Raw genomic sequence first — 26,027 nt, 5'->3', positions numbered from 1 at the left:
TAGACATAATCTTCTGCACGAATAAACTTGTGGAAAACCTGGATCACTCAACCACAGCAGATGCAGTTAACTTAGGTGCTATTGTGAGTATTTGAGGAAGAGCTTCACTCACTCCCCCAGACTGTCCCCTTTCCCTCTACCTAACTTTGTAGAGAAACCGTCAATCTGAATTTGTTAACTTAGACTGTCCTGGGAATAAACCTCCTCCTTATTGCAACATCATGTAATCAAGTAAGAAGTTCTAATCAGAAATGGAAGGTGACGGAGCTCGGCCGTGCGACACCTGAGGAGTCACGGTGTGAGTAACAACACCCCCGCTATGAGCATCGCTGTGTGCGGCTCTGAGACCCCACGTGCAGGCGTCGCCGCGGCCCTGACGTGAGCAGACCTGCCGCACCCACGTGACAGATGAGGACATCGCGGATCAGGACAGCTAGGACAGGACAGCTGGGACAGGACGCAGCCTCCGATCTCACAGGACCAGTACAGGTGCCACCCTTGGCTACACACACCCACACCTGGTGCTCCTTCCACATCCCATTCCTCAGGTATATGTCACCAGAGACTGCTCGTCAGCTCCAGTGACAACAGCACAGGATGGCAACTCCCCGGAGAATGAGCGACAGGGGACCTACGTGCCCCTGGCCTCAAGCCTGCGGGGATGGGTCCTCACATCTGCTGCTCCTTCTGCCAGAAGTGCTCCTCCAGGTTCCCTCCTGCTCACCCTTCAGTCTAAATACCACTTCCTCAGAGGGGCTTCCCAGCCTCCAGGGGCTGGGCGAGGCTCTGTCGCTGCAGTTCCGCTGTTTCTCACCCTCTCTGGGCCCCCAACAGACCTCACCCCCTGAACTGAGTGCCTGGGGGCAGGGAGCAGGGGCACTGCCCTCCTCCTGGCGGAAGCAGAGTCTGTGCGGCCCTGAGAGACCCACGGTGGGGATGCAGGAGAAAGGGGGCTGGGATGGGGCCCTGTGTGCCCGGCACAGGTGCAGGAAACGGGCTGGAACACTGAGCATCTGTACAGGGCTGTACTAAGTGGACTGAATAAGCACCGATCCAAGGCCTGGGCCAGAATATTCCTCAGTATAAAAGGCTTCCTCCGCGTGCAAAATAGAGGCCAGATCTTGTTATCCTAGCTTTAAGCACGTCCTCACAAGTTAATTAAACACAGTGAACCACACTGGCTCTGCCAATGAGCTTTCTGGCTTCCAGAACGTGCTCCTTCCAACGCTGTCCAGGAACAGAACGGCCCCTCCCACGGCCGACCTATTACACCAGGTGGCGAGCTACAACCTTCCCAAGGAGGCACGTGTGGCTACGGAGTTTTTAAAACAGCAGAGCATTGGCATTCCTAGAGAACCGAGTGGAAAGGAAGGGAGCGTGAGAGGAACACACTGTCAGGAGCTGGACCCCTGCCGTCCCAACAGCTTCTCTGTGGGCAAGAGCTCACGCGTCTACACGAAATCTCTGCGCTTTTACAGACGCGGCGGCCGAGCCCCCTCCCAGGGCCGCTCAGCTGATGGGGGCCGGGCCAGCGCCTTGTGCCGAACCTCGACACCAGAGGTGACTGGCTCGCCGTGATGGCTGCATAAATGGGGATCCCGCTTTACTCCCACCTGCCCCGTCACTCTTCTAGAAGGTCCTACCGCTTCCCTGGGGCTCACGTGATCCCTCTTCATCCTCGGAAACAGACTTTGGGCCCGTGAAACCCAGTGCCATAGGACTGTCGCGAAATCTGTAACTGGCTTAGTTCTCCCTCTGGTCTCAAATTCCTCCTCTCCCTCTGCAGTCCTAATTTTCCGTCCAGGCGTTATATTATATACATTTATAGTGAGAAGAAGAGGGACTAGTTGAAAAAGGAACAGAGAAATTTTCATATTCAAGAAGAAAAAACATCCAGCCAAAAAAAGGAACAACAAAAAATTATGGCATCCTTATCTCTTAAGATTTAATAGCTTTAAATATGAGAACTGTTTTTAAAGTAGAATATTCTTCTTGTCCTGTGAATAGAAATTTAGAAACAAAACTTTTGATTAAATGTCAGTGACGAAAATGGGTCAAGACATCTGGGCCTCAACCTGGGCCCCCAAGTGTCGGACAACCTTGGGGCAGCTGCCTGCCCACTCAGTCCTGGTCCATGCGTCCGTCCGCCCCCACATCCCCCGTCTCGGAATCCACTGCTCAGACCCCGGGCAGCCCCAACACTGTCCGTGGCTCATGTGCAGCATTGGGCCACAAGTGGTCAACACAACTTCTCATTTTGTTGAAAATAAACTGGCTAATGCTTCTTAGAAACTCAGCACTAAATTAAATGAATCTCAGTCTTCTTTCCAAAGGTCAGAAGTTACATCATAATGGCTCCTTAGACAAATAAAACTGTGATGTTCTTTAAAATGTTATCTTTCTTGCACAGAAAAAAATGAGAGTACCTTTCTTCATAAAACTGAAAAGCATTCCCTTTACTGTTTAACTTGGGATTGTGACAGGTACTGAGACCAAGAAACAGAAGAGTCAAACAACTGCTGTCAGACCAAACTAAGTCCCTTTTACTAAATGAAGTGAGCAGTAATGAACGTGAGTATAGACTGGAACTCTGTCTGTGAAGTGCTCTAACGCAGTTCAGCATAAAAAAATTGGGGGTGAAGAGTGTTTTCCAATGAGCGGGAGGATAAAGGCAGCATAATTCGGTCCGACAATGGTTTGGTGATAAGACAATCTTAGTTTTGACACGTGAAAACTTTAAACTGACATTTGCTATCATTTCACCCAGTTTCTGATTACTTATTTCAAGACTGTCATCAGCCAAGCAGCTGGGAGCAGCTGAGCCCCATTCTCATACCTGCCAGTTCCATCTGAATTGCTTCTGCAGCATTTCATTTCGTGCACCTCAAATGTCTATTAACCAAAGATGTATCCTATTTCCCAAGGATAAACTAAAAACCCAACATACGGCCAAGGAGGAAAAAACTCTAAAAAGTTTCTTCATTTACGAACACAACTTATAATATTAATATGTGCAAGAAGACACATTAGGCTGACTGCGCCTCAGCCCCATCAACAGGGGTGCCGGGAAGCCCCTCCCTCCACAGATCGAGAGTGAGCGCCTCTCACTGGCACCAAGGCCACGCCTCCCTGGGTCCTCTACCTGTGCCCCACGTCCCACCACGTCAGGGGCGGAGGAAGTCCAAGTGGCAGCAGACTTCCTGGCTTTCCCGGAGGTTCTCAATCCATCCTCCAGAGCCAGGAAACAGGCCCAGCCCTGGGAGAAAGCACCGGGGTCAAGGGGCAAACTGCAGGGCTGGGACCGTGTGCACTGTCACCAGGCCCGCTGCCCCTGAGGACAGGTGCTCAGGAGCAGCACCCTGTCCTGCTGAACAGGACTGAGAAGCAGCTCCTGACGTTGATTTGTCCCGCATCCCTTCAACCTCTTCAAGCCTGTCCACGAATTTCTACTTTCAAAGTCACTGGAACGAATCTCACCAGCTCCTTTGCCTGTGAGGAGTCTGTGTCAGCCCAGGGAACCTGCAGGCAGCAGTCACCCTGTCTCCACTGCCTGGGGAGCTGTGCCGGCCTCCCCTCCAGCCGCGGGAACTCGCGCCCGCCACCAGCGAAGCGCCCTGCGCGCCCTCAGCTCCTCTGTGGACCTCCTCCTGCCTTCTGCCTTGATGGAAAAAGGCCTCTCCCCCGAGGACAACTCTTTCCTGGCAGCCCCCCACCTCTTTTCTTAACCCCCCCACAGCCCGTGCACCACTGGGGCTAAGGAAGGGTGTAGTCACTGTGATAAAAATTAGCATTTTAGAAGAACATTTACTAAATGCTCACTGTATGACAGGAAAAGCTGAAGGGCTGAGCGCAGGTGGCCCAGGTGGGCGCTGCGGCCGGCCGGCCGCCCCAGCCCGGTGCTGCCATTCTACCCAGGAGGCTTCGGTCCTCACACAGCCAGGGAGAACTTTCACAGACAAAGTGGAATACATCGGCAGCTGAATTTAAAATAAAACTTTGAGACTGCTCTTGTTTTCCCATTATCATAGATACGCTGAAGGAATTTCAAATGTTTTAGTTAATTGGCTAAACAATTCCAACTGGCTTTCAACAAGAGCCTTGCTTACCTACTAGTTCTTTTGTAATGTTGAGTAGTATTTCCCCAGGAAGATACTGAACCATGAGTTTCAGAACCAGGCTGTCCCAGCTGGATGGGAGAAGAGTGGCAGCCACGGTCTCAACCTGGGCCTGCGGCTTTGCTGCCTTTTGGCCTTTCCTTGATACTCGTGCGCTTGGGCTCCTGCTGGGAGCTGTTCTGCCGAGTGACTACTGTCATCTCAAATGGGAAGAGGCGGTGCTAACTCCACTTCATTCCTGCCTTCCGTGTTCAGATGAACTGAATTCCGAAGGTACACAGGCAGGGCAGTTTTGATGTGTGCGGTCAGGACCAGGCTCTCCTCGTGGGTGTACCTGGCATTCACAGAGTGTCTCCAGGGTGACAAACACACCATTATGGTATTTCTGCCCTCGAGGAGCTTACAGTGTGAGCCGTCATTCATTTGATGGGGAGGCTGCACAAGGCTTAAAATGTTTTAGACAGCTTTCCTCTCCTGCTGCTGGACCCATCTCTAGCCCATCTCTGCCCCGGAGCAGTAAGATGAATCGCATCTCCAAAATGGCTTAGAGCAGCAGCTTTCCAAGTGCGGCCTGAGGACTTCCAGGAGTCCCCGAGACCCTACAGGGGGTCTGCCTAGTCAGGCTATTTTCACAATAATACGATGTCATTCGCCTTGTTCACGTTGCTGACATTTGCACCAAAGGTGGTGGACAAAAGTGAAGAAACTTAGCAAGAATCAAGGCAGTGGAGCCAAACTGTACTAGATTTTTTTAAAGAGGTAGTTTCATTTAAAAATATCCTTGATGAAGCAGTAAAAATACTAATAAACCTCAACTATTAAGCACACACCTTTTAATCGTTCTGCGCGAGGAAACGAGGAGTGTATTTGGGCAGCTGCGCTGCGCGCTGACGTGCGCTGGCGATCTCGGGGAAGGGCACCTGCGCGGCCCCGTGCTGTGAGCCCGACTAGCTGCTTTGTCAGGAAGGACATTTTTGAAAGAGCAAACGGCGGACAAACTACAGTAACTCAGACTTGGTATCTGGCAGACGCTTTCTCAGAAATGAATGAAGTGAGCCTGTCACTTCAAGAAAGACAACTGGCAGTATTTGTTACCAAAGACAAGACACAGCTTCCAAACATAAACTAGAATTTTGGAAAACTAGTATTTATCTCTATAAACTGAAAGCAAGCCAGTACTTAAAGACTCCTCTGCGGAGACGTGATAGCAGTAACAAATACGATATTTTCATATCACATAATGAAATACCAGCATTGTGAAAATATGCAAACCTTGGTGAACCAGCATGTTTCCAGCGACCCATGAATAATGTTACAGAATCCATCAAGTGTAAGACACACCGAGGGATTTAATGCAACAGAGCAGGAAAAGTTTATTGACATGGTGTCAGAATCCACAGTGCAACGAACCTTTAAGAAACTATCACCTGCCAAGTTTTGGTGTAGTATCAAAAAAGAATATCCCCAGCTACGTGAAAGGCTACCAAAACACCTTTCCCTCTTCCACGTACCCATCATTCCCACTACTGCAAGCAAAGCAACGCATCACGTCAGACTGAGTGCAGAAGCAGATAGCAGAATCCAGCTGGCTTCCATGAAGCCAGACGTCAGAGAGATGTGCAAACATATAAAACAGTGCCCCAGTTCTTACGAATTACTGTGTTTGGAAAATAGTGATTTTTCCTAAAAACAGATTATTCATGTTAACATGTAAGGGTTGCTTATTACATATTTCATGATTATTAAGTATTTTTGAATGTTTAGTTTCAAACATGGTGAGTATTAACACTATATGCTAAAGAATCTTGTGGCCCTCACCAACTTTTGAGGGTGTAAAGCATAAAGGAATCTTGAGACGAAGAGTTAAACCATGGGCTGAGGACGCCTGACTGCACCAGGTCTGAGACAGGCAGAGTCAGTCTCGCACACCTGCCTGAAGGACGCTTCCTCTGTCTGCAGAGCTGTCCCAGTGTCTGTGTGGTGGTGACGGGGGAAGTGCTCACCCACAGAGCTGGCCAGTGGACAGAGCCCAGTGTCACAACTCCTAAGCCTCAGATCCCACACAATACCAGGAGTAAACCCCTGTCTTCCAGGACAGATCAGCGAAAAGTCAGGAGAAAAGTTAAACTTCTTTTAAGCAAGGCCAACATGCAGATCCCGCAAGGAACAGCTAACAGGAGAGCAGCTCCGACCCCTAACTGGCACATGCTATTATCAGCTCTAAGAAAACGGAAACATACACTTCATTTATAAATAATAAATTTCTTTAGGAATTAAATATTACATACATTTGCCAATACTTGGAACAGTAAAGGTCTCAATTTAAAGGGCCAGATAAAATTTACAGTTTAATCAGAGAATCCCTCTCTGGAGAAAGGCTCACTAATTCTGTCAGCTCACAAAAGTTGCAGGTCTGATTTTCAGAGTTACAGACCTTTCAGAGTTGATACTGTTAACCTGACTGTGAAATGTCCCGTTGCTCAGGAGAACATCCACCACATGGCTGGCAGGGGAGAGAAAACAAAGGCGAATTTAAAAAGTAATTTCCCCATGTTCCTTAAGCTTAGAAATAAGATTTGGTAAAAGGAATAAGTAGAAAATGGGACTTAAAACAATTTGGGGAATTATGCCTGCTCCCATAATTAAGAGTTAAAAATTTCAGTTTACAATGGAATCCTATTTAAGAAATGGGTCAATATCAAGAACATACACCATAAAAATATTTTAAAAATTGTAACTGAAAACTTGTCTCCCACTTTTTTTTCTCTAGGGACAAAATAGGCTTTTAAAACGATAGGTGAGAAAACAGCTTTTTCTTCTTTACTAAGAAATTGTAATTAAAATAATCGATGAAATGAGTTATATTTAAATAGTTAACAGTTACCTTATTTCATAAAATTGAGGCTATTAAAATCTGAATTTTCCAAACATAATAGTTTCTATTTCTATAAATTCTATAAGAAAAATACATTCGCCTACCTTATTAAAGGTCTTGCCGTTGCTCTAGAAGAAACGGCTGTCCATTTCACTCCTCCCTTCATCTGCAAACTGAGGCCCACCGCCATGGGTGGGCAAGTGCCCGGGGGCGAAGGCCTGCCCTGCCCAGCCCGGCACGGGAAGGGCAGGGGACTCCGGTGAGTCTGGGCTCTGCCACCTACAACTGCTGCAGCCTCCACTGATCCAAATACTAGAGGCAAGCATTCCGTGCTTTCCTTCATTCATTCACTCATGGGTTCAATTTATTTAAAAATCTTTAAGAAACAAAACAAGTCTGCTACCTTCAAAAGCTTGTATTATGATGGGAGAGATGACAAGAAACTAGTTATATGTGAACACGTGGCAGGAAGGACTGCTGAGAGTAAGAGCAGAAAAGAGTCTGGAGAATGGAATAAAGCCGCACCCCACAACCCTCTCTAACGGGGCGTCGGTGAGCTGAGCCGACCCCGGCTGAGGGACAGGACCCTGGGCAGGGCGACCATCAGGTCCAAGAGTCCTAAGGTCGCACACTTCTGGTGCATCTGGGGGCCAGAGAGCAGTGCAGTTGGAGCAGAGGGGGCAGAGGAAGGCAGAGGCGGGGCACACAGGCCACTGAGAGGCTTCGTTTTCTTGTTCTTTACCCTGAGTGCGATGGGAAGTTACTGGCCGCGTCCACGCTCCACGGAGAAATGGTGTTGTCATTTCCTGAGGGGGGAATAGTGAGGCAGAAAGAGAAAGGGCGCTTGGCAGGGAGCCGTCAGGAGGCTGGCCTGGAACACGTCAGGTCCCAGGCCTCTAGGACATCCCGGAGGAGTCAGTCAGGAGGCAGGTGGGAAGCAGAATCCAGAGGTCTTCTTATAAAAGGTACTTAAAAGCAAGAGGCAGGATGCGCTCGCTTAGGGAACACGTGCAAATGGAGAGAGCTCGGGGTCTGGACTAAAGGTCTGCTCGTTCAGGATCCTGCTCTTCTATTTGGAAGAAGTGTGATCTTGGGCAGGCAGCTTAATCCTTTGGGTTCCAGCTTCTACAAGTGTCTAGATCATAAAAGGTGCTCAGTAAAACCGCTGGCAGGAATGCATGAATGAAACACATGGCCTGTCGCTGCTGTTCAGTGAGTGAGGACGGCAGCTGGGGCCTCTGTGACATGGTGACAATGACTGAGTCACGATTAAGTGAGTCCATGTGCACAGAACCTCGCTCACCGGCCTGCCTCCCACAGAAGGAATAAATGGCGGTGGTGATTCTTAACCTTATTGTGGTAATTAAGTTTGCAAAGCCTCATTTCAGACGTAACAATTACTCTGTCAGATAAAAAGATTTAAAATGCTAATGTAGGTCTGCAGAGAATCAGAGACGCACAGTATGCTGTTTGCGGCAGATCCTCCTCCTCTCTCCTGTGAAATATGTCTAAATGTGACCTCACTGTAAAGTGCAGGAACTTGCTGCCACTTTACTGATCAATGGGAAGAAAAACGACCTTGAGAAGTCATGTGGCCCATCCTCTGGCCTTCAGGCTAAATTGTCTTAATCATCTGAGAGAAATGATTCTCTCTCCATTTTCAAAGACTTCCAAAAATAAAGTCTGAATAACTTGTCACAGTAACACACTTGAACAGGCCTGCCAGAAAGTTCTATGTTTAACCTTAATGTCTCATGAGGCACTCAGAATCCTTTTTCTCTCATTCTGTTCTCCACAGAGCTTGAGAGCTCCACCTTCTGTGTGAGTCAACTCAAGAAGACAGCTCGCAGAGCGTGGTGGGGAAGCAGGTGCCCCAGGGATTCTGGGCAAATCTAATCCTAGCACCACTAGGATCTGGCGCTCAGTACTGGACGATGAACATGCAAACAGGATTTAACACAACACTAATGACAGATACCACTTATCAAATGCCTGCCAGGAGCCATGGATTGTGCCAGGTACTCCATGTAATTTCTCTCATATTTAGAACAAACTTGTAGCCTAGTATTATCTCTATTTTATAAGTTTAGGTTAAAAACAACATTTTCCCACCATTTAAGAAGAGAGAAGCTCTCACTTATACTGTGTCTTGGGAAAGACGATCTTAGTAGGAGTTTACGAGGTTCAGATACCACCCTCTTCTTGCAATATCTGTTCAGTAGCTACTCTGGGCCACCTACCATATGCTGGGCACTGGGGACCCAGCAGTGAACCAGAGCCGGTCTCTGTGATAAAACATGCTGGCCTAGTGTGCAGGTCAGACACAGCAAACAGGCCAGTGGGGTGCTGTGACCCCAAGAAGTCCAGTGTTGTGAAGGAACTTGGTGGGGGGGGTTCCTGAGCCAGTTTGGGGTACCTGGGAGTGCTTCCTGGAAGAAGAAAGGTCTAAATTGACACCTAAGAGAAGAGGCAGATGAAAAGGAAGAAGAGCATGCCCAGCAGGAGAGCAGCAGCGTGTGCCCCGGGGACGGGACAGCAGCGACTCGGACACGGAGCGCCTGCCCGCGAGTCAGGCGGCCACAGTGCCCTGGGGTCGGGGGCAAGTCTAGTCCCTCTCCTTCCAGGTGGGGGCTCCCTCCACACCACCTGCCTTTCACTCCCATCTGAGTGACAAAAAGACAGAAAGAGATGACGGGAAGTAAGATATCCCATTGTAAAGAGGAAAAGCCAGAGAACCTTCTGGGCGCTGGAGATGCTCTCCTGGTTACACGGGTGTATATGCTGCAAACTCCACTCAGCCACATACGTCAGAGAGGTGTGAACGACGCTGCTGCTATGTGTACAGAAAAAGGGAAACAAATCTAAAAGGAAAAACCTAACTTACACGTTAAAAGGGAAGGCTCACCAGGAATCTGCTGCCTATTCGCTATGTACTCTCCCCTTCTTTCTCACTAAACGACTCCTTGTAAGACTGAGGCTGAAGCCCTACTGATACTGTTTCAATCCAAAAAACACTTGTTTCTCAGCCACTTCTGAGATGAGGTCCCCAGTGAGACAGAAGCAAGCTCAGGCAGTGAGGCTCCCAGGAAACTTCTGAACAGGAGGCTGACCTGCCCAGGAGGTAGGGCCTCCCCCTTTTCTTCTTTCTTCCTGCCGGAGCCCCAGCTGGGCGGCTGGAACTGCACCCGCCACCCGGAACTGGCATGACCCTAAGGCGACAGGGATGGAGACGAGGAAGGGAGGGGTCTGGTCCTCAGTCACGGTGACGAGCCGCCACGTTGGTCCAAAGACGCTTACGCTCGCACGTGAGAGAATAAACCTCTAATCTTTCTCAATTCATGGTTAATTCAGAGCTTATCCCAGTCCTAACAGACAGCGCGAGCATTCTGAAATGCTGAGTATCTCCGTGTTTTTCTGATGCGGGGATATCCAATTAGGCTCACGGTAACAGCACTGTTAACTGCCCTCTTCTGTCTGTCGCACTCTGCTGTGCTAGCCCTCCTATCAAAAGTTGCTTAAAAGATCACAGACGGCCTCCTATAATTAAAAAAAAACAACTATGAATTTTGATTATATTCTAAGATAAAAGAGTAAAGAGAAAAGAGTTCTGTTCACAAGAGTCTCTTCAGTTCACTCTGCTTTTCTGCTCCTCCCACACACCTGAGTCACTCACGCAAAGCAGTCCAGTGATGCTCAGGGTGTGTGTTTCACGGCAACACGTACTGAGGCTGCTGCTGTGATGTCTAGGCCATGCTAAACTCACTTTACGTGCTCCTATTTCCGTTTTTCAGCAAGTTCCTCTTCTTATTATAATCATTTTGGAGGACAGTACAGAATTAACAGTTAAGAACCAGGCTCTGAAGTCCAACCACCATATTATCAGAATCTAGGCTCCAGTATTTACCCTGTGTGTACGCTTGGGCAATGTTAATTCAAGTTTCTCACCTGTAAAATAGTTTTAAAAATCAGTCTTTCATAAGATCATTGTGAGGTTTAAATAAGATAATGTGTTACATACACATATTAAGCTCTGATTCAAGAACAGCTGTTACTATTAGAGGTTCTTCATAAATGAGTAGCATTTCCCCCAGAATGCTTATTTGCATGCTACACAATCTATTTCTTACTTAGCTGAGCGAGGACTATACCTTCAGTGATACAAGTCTAACAAAAATACCAACAATAACAGTTTTCTTCTATCTGCACAGCCTGCAATTTCATAGCTTTAACTTCCAGGAAGGTAAGTGTTAGTCTGTCCTGTCACTTTATTAATTAAACACAAGGTTTCACGGGGTTGACTGCCGGCGCTGGCTCCAGGTCACATGATAAATGACAGAGCTAGGATTCAAGGTTAGACCTGTCTTTGACTCAAGTTTCAGTATTTCTACTCTAGCTGTTAATTTCAACAATGAATTAATTTCTCTGAAACACCAACATTTAGAACTAAGATTTCTTAAGAAAAAACCCAAAGGAACAGATCTATTTTTTAAACATTTTTCTGGCAGAAGACAATTTAAAAAAATTTACCAATAACATATATAACCACTAGACATCCCAAGAAATTTTAATGAGGATTCTTTGCATGAAGTACCAAAACTACAAATTAGGATGTGATACAACCCGTCACCACAGACTGCAGGGCCAGTCTTGAGAGTGGGAAGAGGGTCAGGGACGAGTCCCCACTGAAGAGGGGTGGGAAGGTTGCCGAGAATTAATTTCTAAAGGATGAAATATGCACTACAAGTTTAAAAAACATAAAAAGAGTTTTTGGACAGAGAACAAGACGGAGGTTGGGCTCACTGGCCTGTTTCCCTGTACCTGCCCCTGTGGATACCCAAGTCCAGCTGCGGTGCCTGCCAGGGCGCCGTTCAGCAGCAGGTTCTCTGGCTCTTTCAACAGCATTGAAATAGCCCGCCAACATTTTATGAGCAGTTTACCATATTTGACGAGATACTTGTTAATGACATTTGTTCGTGGGATCTTGAATTTGTTTTCGCAGCCAATGCATCCATCTGCTATACTGAGGCATCCTTTCTGAGAGATATATTTGGTGGTTAGATTTCACAGTGACTGTAGATCACAGCCAAATTCTCTTAAAGAGTAACAGACACTATCTATGTATGTGAAGTGCTATGTACGTGAGTGTGGAAGGACTCATTTGACGTCTGAGGGGACAGCCAGCACCCCTGTGAGACAGGGCTTCTGGGCACTTGGGTGGCACACTGACTTGCATGGATCTGCACAGCAAACCATTCAGTCTCACTCTCCAAATGAGCAGAATTAAATAATTTACACTACCCACAGCACTGTGTTTAAATTCAAATTCAACATTATGAAATTCAGATAGAAATACTTACTTTGTTTAAAATTACTGATGTGAAGTAAAAGTCCACTTCACCATATTTATTCAGTAAATATTTATTGAGCATTTTCTATGTTTCAAGCTTGTGCTAAGAACTGGGGATTATGAAAGTAAAGGAATTTAAAGATAGACGTGGATCAGAAAATCACTTCAAAATAAAATTGCAGTTACGAAGGGTAATTGCTTTGTATTATGAGAGAATATAATTATAGCAATTTTGGGGAAAAATATTTCTGGCAGGGGTACAGAGAAATGACAGGAGACAGCTCACACGTGGAGGTGTGGTGGGCAGCCGGCAGCGGCGGGTGCTCTGGAGTGAGAGGGCGCTGGGCTGGACCAGCGCGGTGTGGCGGTGGGATGGACAGCACCCTGGTCCGTAAGGACCAAGTTCTCTTGCAAAACTCCTGAGTCTGGTACCCAGGTCCACCCTCCTTGGGCAACCTGGGCCTCAGCCTGCCAGAGGGACGGGGTGTAAGGAGCACACGCCTGGCCAGTTCCCTTCCGTTTGGGCCGTTCCGCGTTGTCTGCTCCCTCGCCTTCCTCCTGTTTTGCTGGTAAAATGGCCATCTCCCACCAGGGCCAGTTCGGTAGTAACTGCTGAACAGTGACTCGCTCGGACTGAGTGTTGGCTGGAGGTCTGTTTTACAAGTTTTCTTATGGTTTCATCTATGTTACTGCAGCTACCACGATGTTGCTCACTTTTATTGCTGAGCAGCGTTCCATTGCACGAACACATCACAGTTCACTCCTTTGCTGAAGGGCACCTGGGCTGCTTCCAGCTTTCGGCGGTTATGACTAAGCGACTCTCAACACTGTTACAAACAGCTTCTTCTGGATGCACAGTCTCATTTCTCTGGGATAAAATGATTATTCGGAGTGGAATGGCTAGTTTACAGGGTAGATATATGTTTGACTTTTTTTAGAAAAGCTGCCAAATTTCCCACAGCTGTGGCATTTCATGCAGGTAAGAGTTCCAGCTGCCCCGCAGCTGTGCCAGTGTTTGGTGCTGTCAACGGTTTTGTCTCAGCAGCTCGGTGGCAGTGCAGCATGTCCCGCTGAGGCTTCAGGTTGCATCCGCATTTCCAAGATGACCCGCATTTCCAAATTTAACTTTTAACCTAAGGTCATGAGCCATCTCAAATTAACATTTGTGAATGGTGTGAGGGGTGTGTGTGCATGTTGGGGGGAAATCAAAGCTCTCCTCACCTACACATATATTTAATTATTACAACATTACTTATTGAAAAGACAGTTCTTTACCCACAGACTTATTCAAGGAGCTCCTGAAAGCAATTAAGTGTGAGTCCATTTCTGGATATCCATTGGTCTGTGATCTCTCTCTCAGAGGACCGCAATGTCTTGATTACTGTGGTTTTAGAAATCTGGAAGTCAGCAGAGTATTCCAAAACTGTTCTTCATTATTGAGATTGTTTTGGCTACTCTAGATCCTCTGAATTTTCACATTTTAAAAATTGCCTTGTCACTTCGTACCAAAAAAAAAAAAAAAAAAAGAGAGAAGCATCTGCATGGGTTTCAACTGGAATTGCTCTGAATTGACAGGTAATTTCAGGGAGAACTGAATCTTTATCAATATTGTGTCTTCCAATCCAAAAACATAGGGTATCTCCATTTAGTTCGGTCTTCACTAATTTCTACAGGAAATATTTTATTAATAATTGTCAGTATAGAGGTCTTGCACACTTATACTAAAATTATCCCTAAGAATCCTCATGTACCACTGGTGGGAATTTAAAATGGCAGAACCACTTTGAAAACCAGTTTGGCAGTTTCCTAAAAAGTTAAACATACAAATCACCATTTGACCCAGCAGTTTCACTTCTAAATATCTACCTAAAGGAAATGAAAACATAAATCCACACAAAAACTTGCACACAAATGTTCATAGCAGCATTATTCATATTAGCTAAGAAGTGGAAACAAACCCAGTATCCATCACCTAGTCAGTGTATAAACAGAACGTGGTATATACACCCATACATGGAGAGCTACTCAGCAATAAAAAGGAACGAAATATTGATAAAAGCTATAACATGGATGAACCTCAGAAACATAACACTAAGTGAAAAATACCTGATAGAAAAGATCACATCTTTTTTTTTAAAATTACATTTATATGTCTTTTTCCATTGGCTGCTCTCATTTTCTCTTTGCTTTATAGCAATTTGTATAATGTTATACCCTGGTGTGTTTTTGCTCATATTTAGCCTGCTTAGGGTTCTCTGTATTTTATGAATCTGTGTCATGGTGGGTTTTTGTTAATTTTGGAAAGTGTTTGTCATTATTTCTTCAAGTGCCTTCTCTCTTCCCATTCTGCGACTCCACTATCGCGTCAGAACCACAAGGTTCTTAACCATACCTGCAAAGTCTCCTCTGTCAGGTAAGGGACCATACCCACAGGTCTGGGGGTTGGAGTATGGGTGTTTTTGAGAGCCATTATTCTGCTACCAAAGCTGTTACAGGCCAAGATACCACTGTGTACAGGCCACACGTTTCTCCTGTAACTTCACAGTTTTAAGTTTGCAAGTTCCTTTAGTCAAACTGGGATCAATTTTAGATAGGAAGAAGTGACTACAACACATTCTTCAAGAGCTAAAATCTTTTGTTCTAAATTGTTTAAAAATAACTTATTCCAAAGGGAAATCTGAAGTTTTCTATGAGAAGAATTTGAAATTATAAATTCAAATGAAAGAAAATTGTAATTTTAAGGATTCTAGAATGCATGAAACACACTCCCATTAGAGGGCTGTTGCACACACCACTGCTCCCACAGATAGACCCTTCGGCAAACTCTTACCTCCTTCGAGTCTTAAATCATCTTCTTGAAGAAGCTGAACAAGACTGCCGTTTTTAAACACGATCAACACTAGAATTTAAGCTCCACAGGGGCACAGTCCTTGCCTTTCCGTTCACTGATACTTATCAAGCACCTAGGATAGTTCCTGGCACAGAGTAGGTACTCAACAGCTGTTTGCTGAATGAACGAATGGAAGACATTACAGAAAGAGCAATAATTTATTTCTTTGGAAAACAAACATTTACTTAGCAGCTGTCTGCTAGGCACTGTGAAAACTGCTTCATATATCTAAAATATCTCATTTGTATACTTACTAGTTAGAAGAGCATTTCTCAACCTTGGCTGCTCATAAAAATTAACTGGGGAGTTTAAAAATTCTCAGATAGCTGTGCCATCCCAAGACTCAGATTAAAAATAATAAACAGGCGATTGATTTGGGCAGCTCCTTTTTTTTTTTTTAAAGGCTGTACGATGACTCATCCCCACAACCAGAGTTGTGGGAGGGCTACATACATTTTCACATTAGGCAGCCAAACTATCAGACTTCTTACCATGATTCCAATTAAAAAAAAAAAACAAAACCAAGAAGCTTTTACAACAGATGCAGGATTCTTAGATGTTCTCAATTTAAATTAAAAAAACACAGGCAGGTCCCCCTTTCTGATCAGTACTATACTTGGTAAGGGGAATAAAAAGACAAACACCGAAGGGTGTCTGTCACTGAAGGCCTCTCTGATTAACAAGGGGGCTCCCCAGTCCAGTGGGGACTAGTGGCAGAGGCACGCATGGAGTGTTCTGGGAACACAGAAGACTGGCTGAGTACTCAGTCCACGTGGAGGGGAAGTGCAGGGTGAGGATGGGGGAAGCCTGTGGAGGGAAGGGAGAACTCCTGGGTCAGGGAAGTGCGGCTCGGCTGCAAGCAGCTTGGCGAGGACTGAAAGGCGCAGAGAAGCCAACAGAACCACCATTGCTTTACAAAGTGTGTGTGAAGAAAATAACTGACGTGGCCATGAAGAACTTGATGGAATTAAATTTACTCTCATAAATTTACACTTTGAGATCCATTTCATGTGTAATTGAGCAAATTATAAATGAGTCATGACTGAACAATTCAATGTACGGTTAGACTGTGTGAGTGGGTGACTTGTCATGAGGTCAGAGAAACACTGGGGCCAGATCAACAGAGGCCTTGCCAACGCAATGGCTTCCAGGAGATGGGATACTTCTGCATCAGTCCTTTACTCTATCCTATTTAAATTACGCAATTAATCGCTACCCCTCACGACCCGTTATACTCGGCAGGATTACACACTGCAAGGCCAGACACCACCCCCCTTCAGAAAGCCCCTTGTTTGTCAATTCGCCATAATGCTTTCCACCCCTCCGCAGTCACGCTCTCCTTGATCAGACACTTCAAGTAACCCGAGGGGCGATCACTGTCCTGGAGAAGCACAGACGCCCCTGGCGCTGCACAAGGCGGGGCGCAGCAGACTCTTCTTCCAAAACTCAAGAACTCTGAGTCTTAAGACTCTCAGCCCCAAGGATTTCAGCTGAAGGATTACAGAAGTTTGATGACAGCATTTACAAAGTGCCAGGGGCTTTCCCTCTATTAACTCATTTAATGTTACAACAACCTAAGAGGTGGTTACTGTCACCATCATCCCCGTGTTACGGATGAGAAGCCTTTCAAGGCACAGGTGAAACGACTGGACCACAGCTGCACTGCCAGCAAACGGCAGAGCCGGGGTGCCAACCCAGGCCTCCCGGCCCTCCACTCTCACGGACCAGGTCTCAGTTCAGCCTTAACCTAGTCTGTCTACATTACTGCGGCCAAGTGGACATGCACAGGTTTTCTTCCATATCTAACATGGCACATTTCTTTCCCTGAACTTCGCCAGAAACTGCTTAGTCTTTCTAAAGAGGTCTTTTAAATACACTCACGCTGTCAAACAGCCGTTACACACTGCGTTCAGGCACTAACTGTGCAAATACTGGGTTCCTGATGCACAGTCCTAAATTACTCTCCAAAAGAGCACACTCCTTCACGATGACAAACAGAAAGGGAAAAACACAACCTACGTCATGTCGGCATCCTTTCAGCCTCTAAAGTTGTGGGCCCAGTAAATGAAGTTTGACTAGATTCTGAAAAATTCAAGCATGGCGACATTCTCTACTAGAAATCACTCTTCACAAGGAACGCCAAGCTTTGGCCTCAAGTCTATGCTTCCAAGTAACTGAGGCCTCCAAACAGGTAATTAAACGAGGCCTTCACTGAATTTTTAGTTCACAAATGAGGAATCAAAATGGCATGCATAATGTTATTCAGACTGTTTATTTGTTGAGGTCTTGTTGACTCAGAAAAAGACTGTACACGTTTCTAGACGCAATAACCAATCTCGAAAGAGCAGGTTACACAGAGAAGCAGCACTGCAGAGGGCGTGGGCTGCCCAGGGGCAATGCCAGCCCCAGCACGGACTCTCCAGTAGTCGCTGTGCCTCAACTCCCTCACCTATAAAATGGAACAATGACCATCACCTACTTTTATAAGGCTGTAAATGCTTAGAATGGTGTGTGGCACCCAGGACATGCTATCTGAGCACGTTTCCACCATTTGCTATCTCATTTAATCACAGTCTTGCAAGTCAAATTTTCCTGCCATCATTTTACAGATGAGAAATGAAGACTCGAAGAAGTTAAACAATCTGGCCCAAATCATACAGCGAAGGAAGCGGATGGGACTCAGATCCAGGTTTGCGTGGCTTCATAACCCACGGCTTTTTTATAACTAAATCATGTGACTAATTTTGAGTCAAGAGTTACACAAAAGTTATATTTTCACTGAAAGAGGGCAGAATTTGTTATAAAATTATTCTAAAATTAACAAAAATACATTTTAAGAATGTGTGAAACATAAGGAAAGAAAACACAGGGCAATTCACCAAGTAGATCTTTATCTAACAGACCTCAAAAGTCTACAGTGAAGATTTAAAATTGGTGGTGTGATAACCAACAAACCAACTCTTCAGAAACCCTGTCACACAATCTCCGTTTTAGCACCGAGCCTCTCTCCCTGGTACGTTCACTCCTGGAAGCATCTGTCAGCGCTATGAACGGCTGGTCACAAGCACCGCTGCATCTTCTCGGTGCTATTAAGCAGGTGGCTGAGCTAAATGCAAATGATGTGGTACATGTCCCCGGTGGACGCTGTTTTCACACACCACCATTCTTCCACAATCCCTCAGTGATAAATCTCGTGTATTCTCAAGAACGTGAAAGAGGGAGCTGACAGTGGCAACTGATTTATTACCATCAGCACGCCCCTGCCCTGCTGCTGCTTCCACGCGCCGATGGAGACCATGCGTGAGAGGCCACGTGGTGCACGCAGGAGCCCTGGTATTCTCTACATTTGCAGAAACGTGGGGTTTTTGTTTTTCTTTTCTTTTTTCCTCTAGCTGCTTTCAGGTTAAACAAGAGAACATGGGCTTGATCTTAAAGAGGACCAGATATAAGGCCTGACTGCTACTGATTAGCTATGTGACTGGTCAAGGTCAGATTCTCTGAGCATTAGTTCCTTGTTTGTAAAACTAAGAACTGACAATCCTACAGATGTTCTTGGGAATTAAATAGAATGATAGGCCTGAGAGCACTTAATATAGTAACTAACATAAGTACTCAATAGATACCTCATTCCTTCAGAATTTGTCCATGAATCTGGAAAAAAATACTGCTTTACTGGTTTAAGGGATTTCCTGATGAAGCTATAAAACTTAGCTTCCTTTCAGTGCAGCCAAGGCACCGAGTTTAGCAGGGAGGCCCTGTACCTGAGGGTGAAGTCCTCAGACTCACCTGACGAGACCTCCCGTCTTAGCAGAGGTGCACAACAGCTGATCATGGACCAGAGAAACAAACAAACGCCGAGGGCAGCATGTGCCCAACAGCAGCCCTTCCTGGACCACTCTCAGGACGTCTCCATCCACGTCCACCACGCATCCTGTCAGTGACTACTTAGTGTTACCCTCTGTGTTGATTTTACCGTAAACTTAATGGAATTGACTTACCGCAATACTATTCATAAAACTGTGTGCTTGACGTGGTAAGTATACTTTTCTAATAACTTTAAAATCTAATCATTAAAATTATAAAAACAAGTTTCTCCATGTACCATTTGAAATCATGTTGTGGAACGTCAGTGATAACGTGCACTGCTCTCTGAAGGGCACCACTGCAATGAAGGAAGATGGGCTGAGATCAGCAGTGCCACTAAGTGTGGAACTCAGGCCACTTACATAAGACCAGAGGGGATACGTGTGAGCACGTACACACGCTTACCGTGACATGCCCAGCACACTGCGGTAGGTGGGCCGCGCGCAGTAATTATGGTTAATCACAATACTTACACATGCTAGCGCCACAGCCCGGGGCTATTCCTACCCTTTTCTCTTTTAGGTCGTAGCTTCACTTTCTCACTATAGCCTCCCCTCCTTTTCTTCCTTTACCATACGGTCCTTGAGAGGATTCGGGTGTTTACCGGCTTACAGTGTAACTTGGGTTGGTGTGTCAGTTTTGTCCACGTCTGCAGAACCCCGTGTTAGAAGTAGCCGTCCATCAACAGCTATGCTGCTTACTTTGCGCTAAGAGGTCCCTTCAGCGCTTGCACCGCAAGTAGCCAAAACCCAGGCGAGCAGAAGTGTGTCTGACGACAGGTTTGCAAGGCACGGTTAATCCAGGACAAACCGTTACAGCTTTTGAAAGTCCGTAACAGCCCACCCTGATACAACACAGCAATCCTTCAAAATGCTTGAACATTACATCCCAACTGAACAACAGGCCATCATTTCCAAAGTGAAAATTCCACACTATACTCACACCTCCACAGGCCAGCTCTTGAGAAGACATTACTGCACGTTTAATGCTGAGACTGCCAACAGAAGCAACAGCAGACTGGAGAGGAGGGAACAGGGCAACATTACCTGTCGTCTCACTGCTTTCCTTGGAAGTGGCCTGTGAAAACACCAAGTGGGCTGACAGCTGCTGACAGCTGCCATCACTTTGCCTATTTGGTTAAAGGGGCTTAGGTGTTGTTTTGTCACAAAATCAGGTTAATGATTTTATATTTAAAATTTTTTCTTAGCTGGGTAATAGTTTTTGAGTCAGACAAAACCTAGGCCTCAGTACTCTTCAGCAGCGTATTCCTGGGAAAGCTGCTGAACACCGCGATCCTCAGCTTCTGTGCACGGCAAATGCCGCACGCAGGGCCGTGTGACAAGTGGGGGTGCGTCTACAAAGGATGGGGGCAGCTGAGTGGGAGACTTGACAGATTCTCCAAACCAGCAGCTGTGATTTCTAATTCCCTTTTTCAATGATTCTAAGTGTTTTCAGGAAAATCACAGAGATTTTGGAGGATGAAATGAAGTATGTACTTGAAAGTACAGTCAAACCACGGGTGCTACGGGAAATTAGCATGTCAATACTAAACCCACCAGAAAGTAATCTGTTTACTACGTAGCCGTCTACTCATGCTCAGGGGGTTATTAGAACTTTCTGGAAACCCTTTTTCTACTTTCTTTATGATTGATCATTAGAGGAATCAAATATTTCTTTGGAGAATTTATTACTATTCAGAAACACAGACTAAAATATTGTGAAATTTGAATACATGTTGTGTATAAGGTGTATGTAAGGCACAAAGACATAGTGAAGTGGTTATTACAGTCAAGATAACTAAGACCTTCTCCTATATAGAGCAATGTGCAGTGAGAGCATCTGAACTTTTTACTCTTAGCAAACTTCCAGAACTCAATACAGCACTGTTAACTTGGCATCATGCTGCACAACTTGACTGCTATTAGGATTATAAATAAGACGTCAAAGGAAAATTAACTACACTTAGTTTAGAACGAAAGGACTATATTTATAAAGGGTTTCTAGGAGTCAAAGCCTGATTTCTGTGAAGGCTCCAATCAGGTCAGGGAAGGCGCAGGTCCCCGCGGGCTGAGGCCACTTATCACCGGCTCTTTTTCATTCACCACGGCTACTCCAGAGCTGTGTTTCCATAGAATTAATAATGATTTTTAAGCTAATACATATGAGAATAATTCCAATATTGTAAATAGTCCTTACTTCTCTTCACAGTGATAGCTGACAGCTTGCTGCTCATTAAACGTGTGAAGTGAGATGAACGCCACTTTGTTTCACACACAGTCCCAGAGTGATGGAGGTCGCAACAAAAAAGGCGGGGAATGTCGCTCCACTGTCCTGAATTTCCTGTCACTCTGTGGGGACTCTCATTTGTATTCTTATTTTAATACAAGGTATTTGAAAATGGGGAGAAAAAATTCCTAATTTGTAAAACCCCTTGAGAGAAACTTTTTTTCTGCAATAAGACAGTGTCATAAAATGATTACAGTGTGTGAAGTTTATTTTAGCAGGTATTGATGACAAGAACCTGCCACACACAGATGACAGTAACCGGCGGCCGCCATGCGCCCGGCGGCCTAGTCTGTCCCCAGGTGGGCTGGGCTGCTCACCTCGCTGTCCCAGTTTATGGTTAATGTTGAGACAGAGCATCCCGTGGGGAGAACCCTCCTCGAGGTCCCCCGTCCCCCTTCTCATTCTCCCTCTAAAGCACTTACTTACCCCCACAGCCCTTCACAGCCACCCCCGTGTGAAAGGAGCAGAAGGAATCAGAGCCACAGATGGGCACCTTGCAGGATGCGCCACGCAGCCCGGGAGCCCCGCATTCAGTCTCTCACAGGAGACCCCGGGCGGCCCGCCTTCCTGCCCTCCCTCCTCCCAGGGCCCGCGGGCTTTCCGGTCTCGTTCAAGCTTCAGGTCTATCCTCTAAAGAAGAAACCACAGTACATGTTTACAGACGGACGCTCACAGAGGTGAAGTAACCTGCCCAGAGTCACATAAACGTTGCAGTGGGATCTAAACCCAGGTCTGTGGGACTCTGACACCACGGCCGGGGTCTGACAACACTCGCGACAGAGAGAAACCGTTTTTCGCGCTTGTAACTGTAATTGCTTCTGTGTGACGTGCACTATCGTAGCAACCCAGTACAAGCCTTCCAAAGAGAAGTCCAGAAAGGATCCGTGGGAGCGGACACTCTCTACTTTCCTTTCTGCACCTGGTGAACTGACTTGCTCACCCGAGGGCGTGGCGCCCTAATCTGGAGACACCGCCAGTCCTTCACTCCGCGCTGGCTGAGAGAAATTTGTAATTTAGAATCTTCCAGCAGCCTTGTTAAAAAAAAAAAAAAGTAAAAAGAAACAGGTAACATTGACTTGAATGATACATTTTTTGTGCATTCTTGATTCCACGCCGCCCCGGCCATCAGGGCTGTGGTTTGCACGCCCAGCACTGCCCGCTGTGGACGAGGCACGGTTCTGGGCTCAACAGACACGCGTGCTGCAGGCGCCACGGCGGGGCCCGCAGCCCTGACTTCTGCTCAGGGCTCTTTCTACCATGTCTTGACACGTCAAAGAACATTTTCAGAACCGCTTTGTAATCTAAAAGGAGACCAAGTAAAGGATCCTGCAGCGATAATGAGCTACGTACCTGCAGCACAGGACGTACCTGAGCATCAGGGTCACCAGGTATTACCTACTAGTGAGCATCAAGGCTGTTGCTCCCCGAAAGTAGTGGCCATGAATGTTACTTGCTGAAAGGATCTAATGTAAAATTGGAAAAACAAAGTTCTTAATTTTACTAGTCTTAGCCTGCAACACTAATATGCCGTATACGTGAAACTCTAAGGCTTGAATAAAGTAGCGCCCCTCTGATCAGGCAACACTTCCAGTTCAGGTGGAAGCCTGATTCCTCGGGGATTCAAAAGCATCACAAAGTACTAGATTTCTGAATTCTGTATATGGAAAGTATTAATAGGAATTAGTTCCAGCAACTGAAATCAAAACCATGACAAAAACAGAGATGAAAGGCAACGGAGCCGAGTACAAAGGAGAATGCCCGGGGCCAGCGCGGATCCGTGCCACTGCTCAGCCCTGCGAGTGTGGGCAAGCGATCCAGCCTCTCTGAACCTGTGTGAACCCATGACACGGCACAGCAAGCACAGAGCCAGCACTCAGTAAGTGAAGACGGCGATGGCGATGGTGGTCTCCTCATCAACGTCCGCTCCTGGGTCCTGGGGGTGATCGGAAAATTTGCTCACTGGTTTACGCTAGATTTCTAATTCTGAGACACACCGTGTTGTACTTGAACCAGTGTTATAATGTGTGCATGCCATGGGCTAAACGGTGTTCCCCCCCAACCCCTAATCATACGCTGAAGCCCTAACCCCCAGTAACTCATAACGTGTATTTGGAGACAGGACCTTTAGAAATGACTAAGTTAAAATGAGGCCTTGTGAGGGCCCGAGTCCAGTCCAACTGGCGGCACTGTAAGAAAAGAGATCTGGATACAGAGAGAGTGGGGTGCGTGGGCAAGGAGAAAGACACGCGCAGACACAGCGAGCAGCTGGCCAGCTGCAAGACAAGGACAGGGGCCTCAGAAGAAACTAAATCTGCCAACTCCTGGATCTTGGACTTCCAGCCTCTAAAACCCCGAGAAAATAAATTTCTACTGCTTAAAATACCATCTGTGGTATTTTGTTATGATAAAACTCTAGCATAAAGCATTTCTTCATCCTACTCAGTACCGTGGCTGCTTCGCTCTGGTCTGCAGTAGGGCAGCTGCTTAGTGAGGCCCGGGGGGCACAGGGAGGGAGGCACGGTCAGGCAGGCCGAGGGGCAAAGCTGGGCCCTCCGCTCATCAAGCTGCATGATCCCAGGCAAGTTACCTAATTTCTGTAAACAAATTTTCTTCTTTAAAAGGACGGATGCTTATTCCACAGGGTATGAGGACTAAATGATTATTCAGAGTGCCTGACAGTGATTCCTGGGTTTGCCAGTGTGTGCAATTCCCACACAATTCTCTGTACTCCTTCAGGTAAGCTGACTTGTGGCATTGAAGAGATCAAAGAAGGCAGATTGGCTGTCTTGAAGGATGTTTCTTTAAGTGAGTCTTCCCTGACATTCAAAGGGCTTACAATTTATAGTGTGCCAGCCTCCTAACTGGTCTCTGCCTCCAGGTTCGCCACCTGCCAGTCCGGCCTCTAGACAGCCATCCAACTCATTCCTCTAATCCGAGTGTGGACACCCCGCTCCCTTGCAGGTACCTCTGCCATGGCTGCCTACTGCTGCCTCCCGTCTGGAGCCCGAGCTCCCAGCATGGGGAGGAGGTGGTCGCGCCTGCTGCCGCCCATCTCTCAGGTGCATCACAGCCTCCAGCCCCACGGTGTGATGGAGGCTCCCAAATCACATGCACTGCTTCCAGCCTCTGTCCTTGCTTGTGCCTGGGAAACGCCCTTCCCTGTTTGTACCCCGGTGACCCCAGCTTTCCCTTCACCTTCTCAGTGAAATGTTCCCAGTATTCCCAAGCAGGCTTGCGCACTGTCTTCTTATGGAAATACTTTTTACGGAGTTTTCCCAAAGACTCTCACAGCAGCTACCATACTACATTGCTTTTAACGATTTACACCTGTTTCATTCTGCGAGCCTGTCAAGGAGAGGGCCTCTGTCTCAAAAGCCTTTGTAATCCGAGCCTTGAGCACAGTGCCTGACCCAGAGCGGACGTGTAATAAATGCTGGCTGCACAGATGATCAAAGGAACAAATGCTTGTGATCGGTCCCGTTACTGTGTTACCACAGCTTACAGTGGAAAGACTTTACAAGCCTCTCAGCCGGGCTCATGTTGTGGATCATCCACTTCTCAGAGCCTAAGTTTCATCATCCTTAAGACAGAGGTGCACTGGCCTTGCTACTGCCATTCAGATTAAAGGAGACCTGTGAGTAAAGGGTTACACTCCATGTGTGATTTTCGGCAAATTAATCTTACACTCTGTGCTCCTTTTCTTCACCTACAAAATGGAAACAGCTCCATACACTTCACAAAGTTGCTGGGACTTAAATGAGGTGCCCAGCATCCACTCTGTGCCAGTAACACCCTCTTCCCATGTGCCATGTGCCAAAATCCTCAAGGATACAAATACGATGCACAAAGCTTCCCCTAAAAAAGACCAGCTGGGAGTCAAAGTTTAAAGGCTACTTAATAACTACAAATTACACACGAAAAGAGTCTGGCATGAGCAAAAAAGAGAAAAACTCATAACACTGTCAACCCCAGTACCAGGGTGCCTATCTGCACAAAGCTCGCCCCACACCGTAGGGGTTCAAAGTCCATTTATAATTCAGGCTTCACCAAAATAACCACGTGGTCCACGTTTATTTATGCTTCATGAAGTCAGTATGAAGCTGGTGTGTGTCTATCTTTGTCTTTCACTTAGAATTTAAACATAAAGCAAGGGGTTTTAGGCATTTAGGAAAACATTCTGAACAGAACAAACACAGATTTCATACATCAATGAACACCAAGGTATATTATCAGAAGAGATGACAATAAGGCTGTTTTGCCTCTGATAACACTTATTTCTGAGTAAATACTACTTTAGAAAGTGAATTAGAAGTCACTACTCACAAATAAGAATTTGAAGTTAAAACAGGCGGATTGCTGCTAAGAAATGGAAATGATCCATGAATATGAAACAAAACTTCTGGCTTTTCCGCCCCCAGGCACTGACAATGTGGGATATTTAATTTCTGATGTGATTTTGATCCTTAGGATTTGAAGAGCCACAGATCTGGTAGACATTGTTCCTCCCTAGAGTATACTGAATGCTTAAGTCGAAGTTATAGAGTCAATAAAATTACAAACTTAATTTTCCAAGACTCGCTGCTTTAGCACTGCAGTAAATCTGGGAGGAGCAATACATGCCAGTGGTGGGCTAGACAGTGTTTCTCCAAT

General features: G+C 46.3%; 1 protein-coding gene across 4 annotated transcripts in view; it reads right to left on the bottom strand.

Moving 5' to 3' along the window:
* KHDRBS3 (KH RNA binding domain containing, signal transduction associated 3) overlaps window positions 1–26,027 on the bottom strand; it is a 145,768-nt gene that overhangs the window by 11,274 nt on the left and 108,467 nt on the right. The window lies entirely within an intron of this gene.

This window comes from Vicugna pacos, chromosome 25, assembly GCF_048564905.1.
Source record: "Vicugna pacos chromosome 25, VicPac4, whole genome shotgun sequence".
NCBI lineage: Eukaryota > Metazoa > Chordata > Mammalia > Artiodactyla > Camelidae > Vicugna > Vicugna pacos.
The sequence above is the reverse complement of the archived record's forward strand: the minus strand, read 5'-3'. Positions and strand labels throughout refer to the sequence as shown.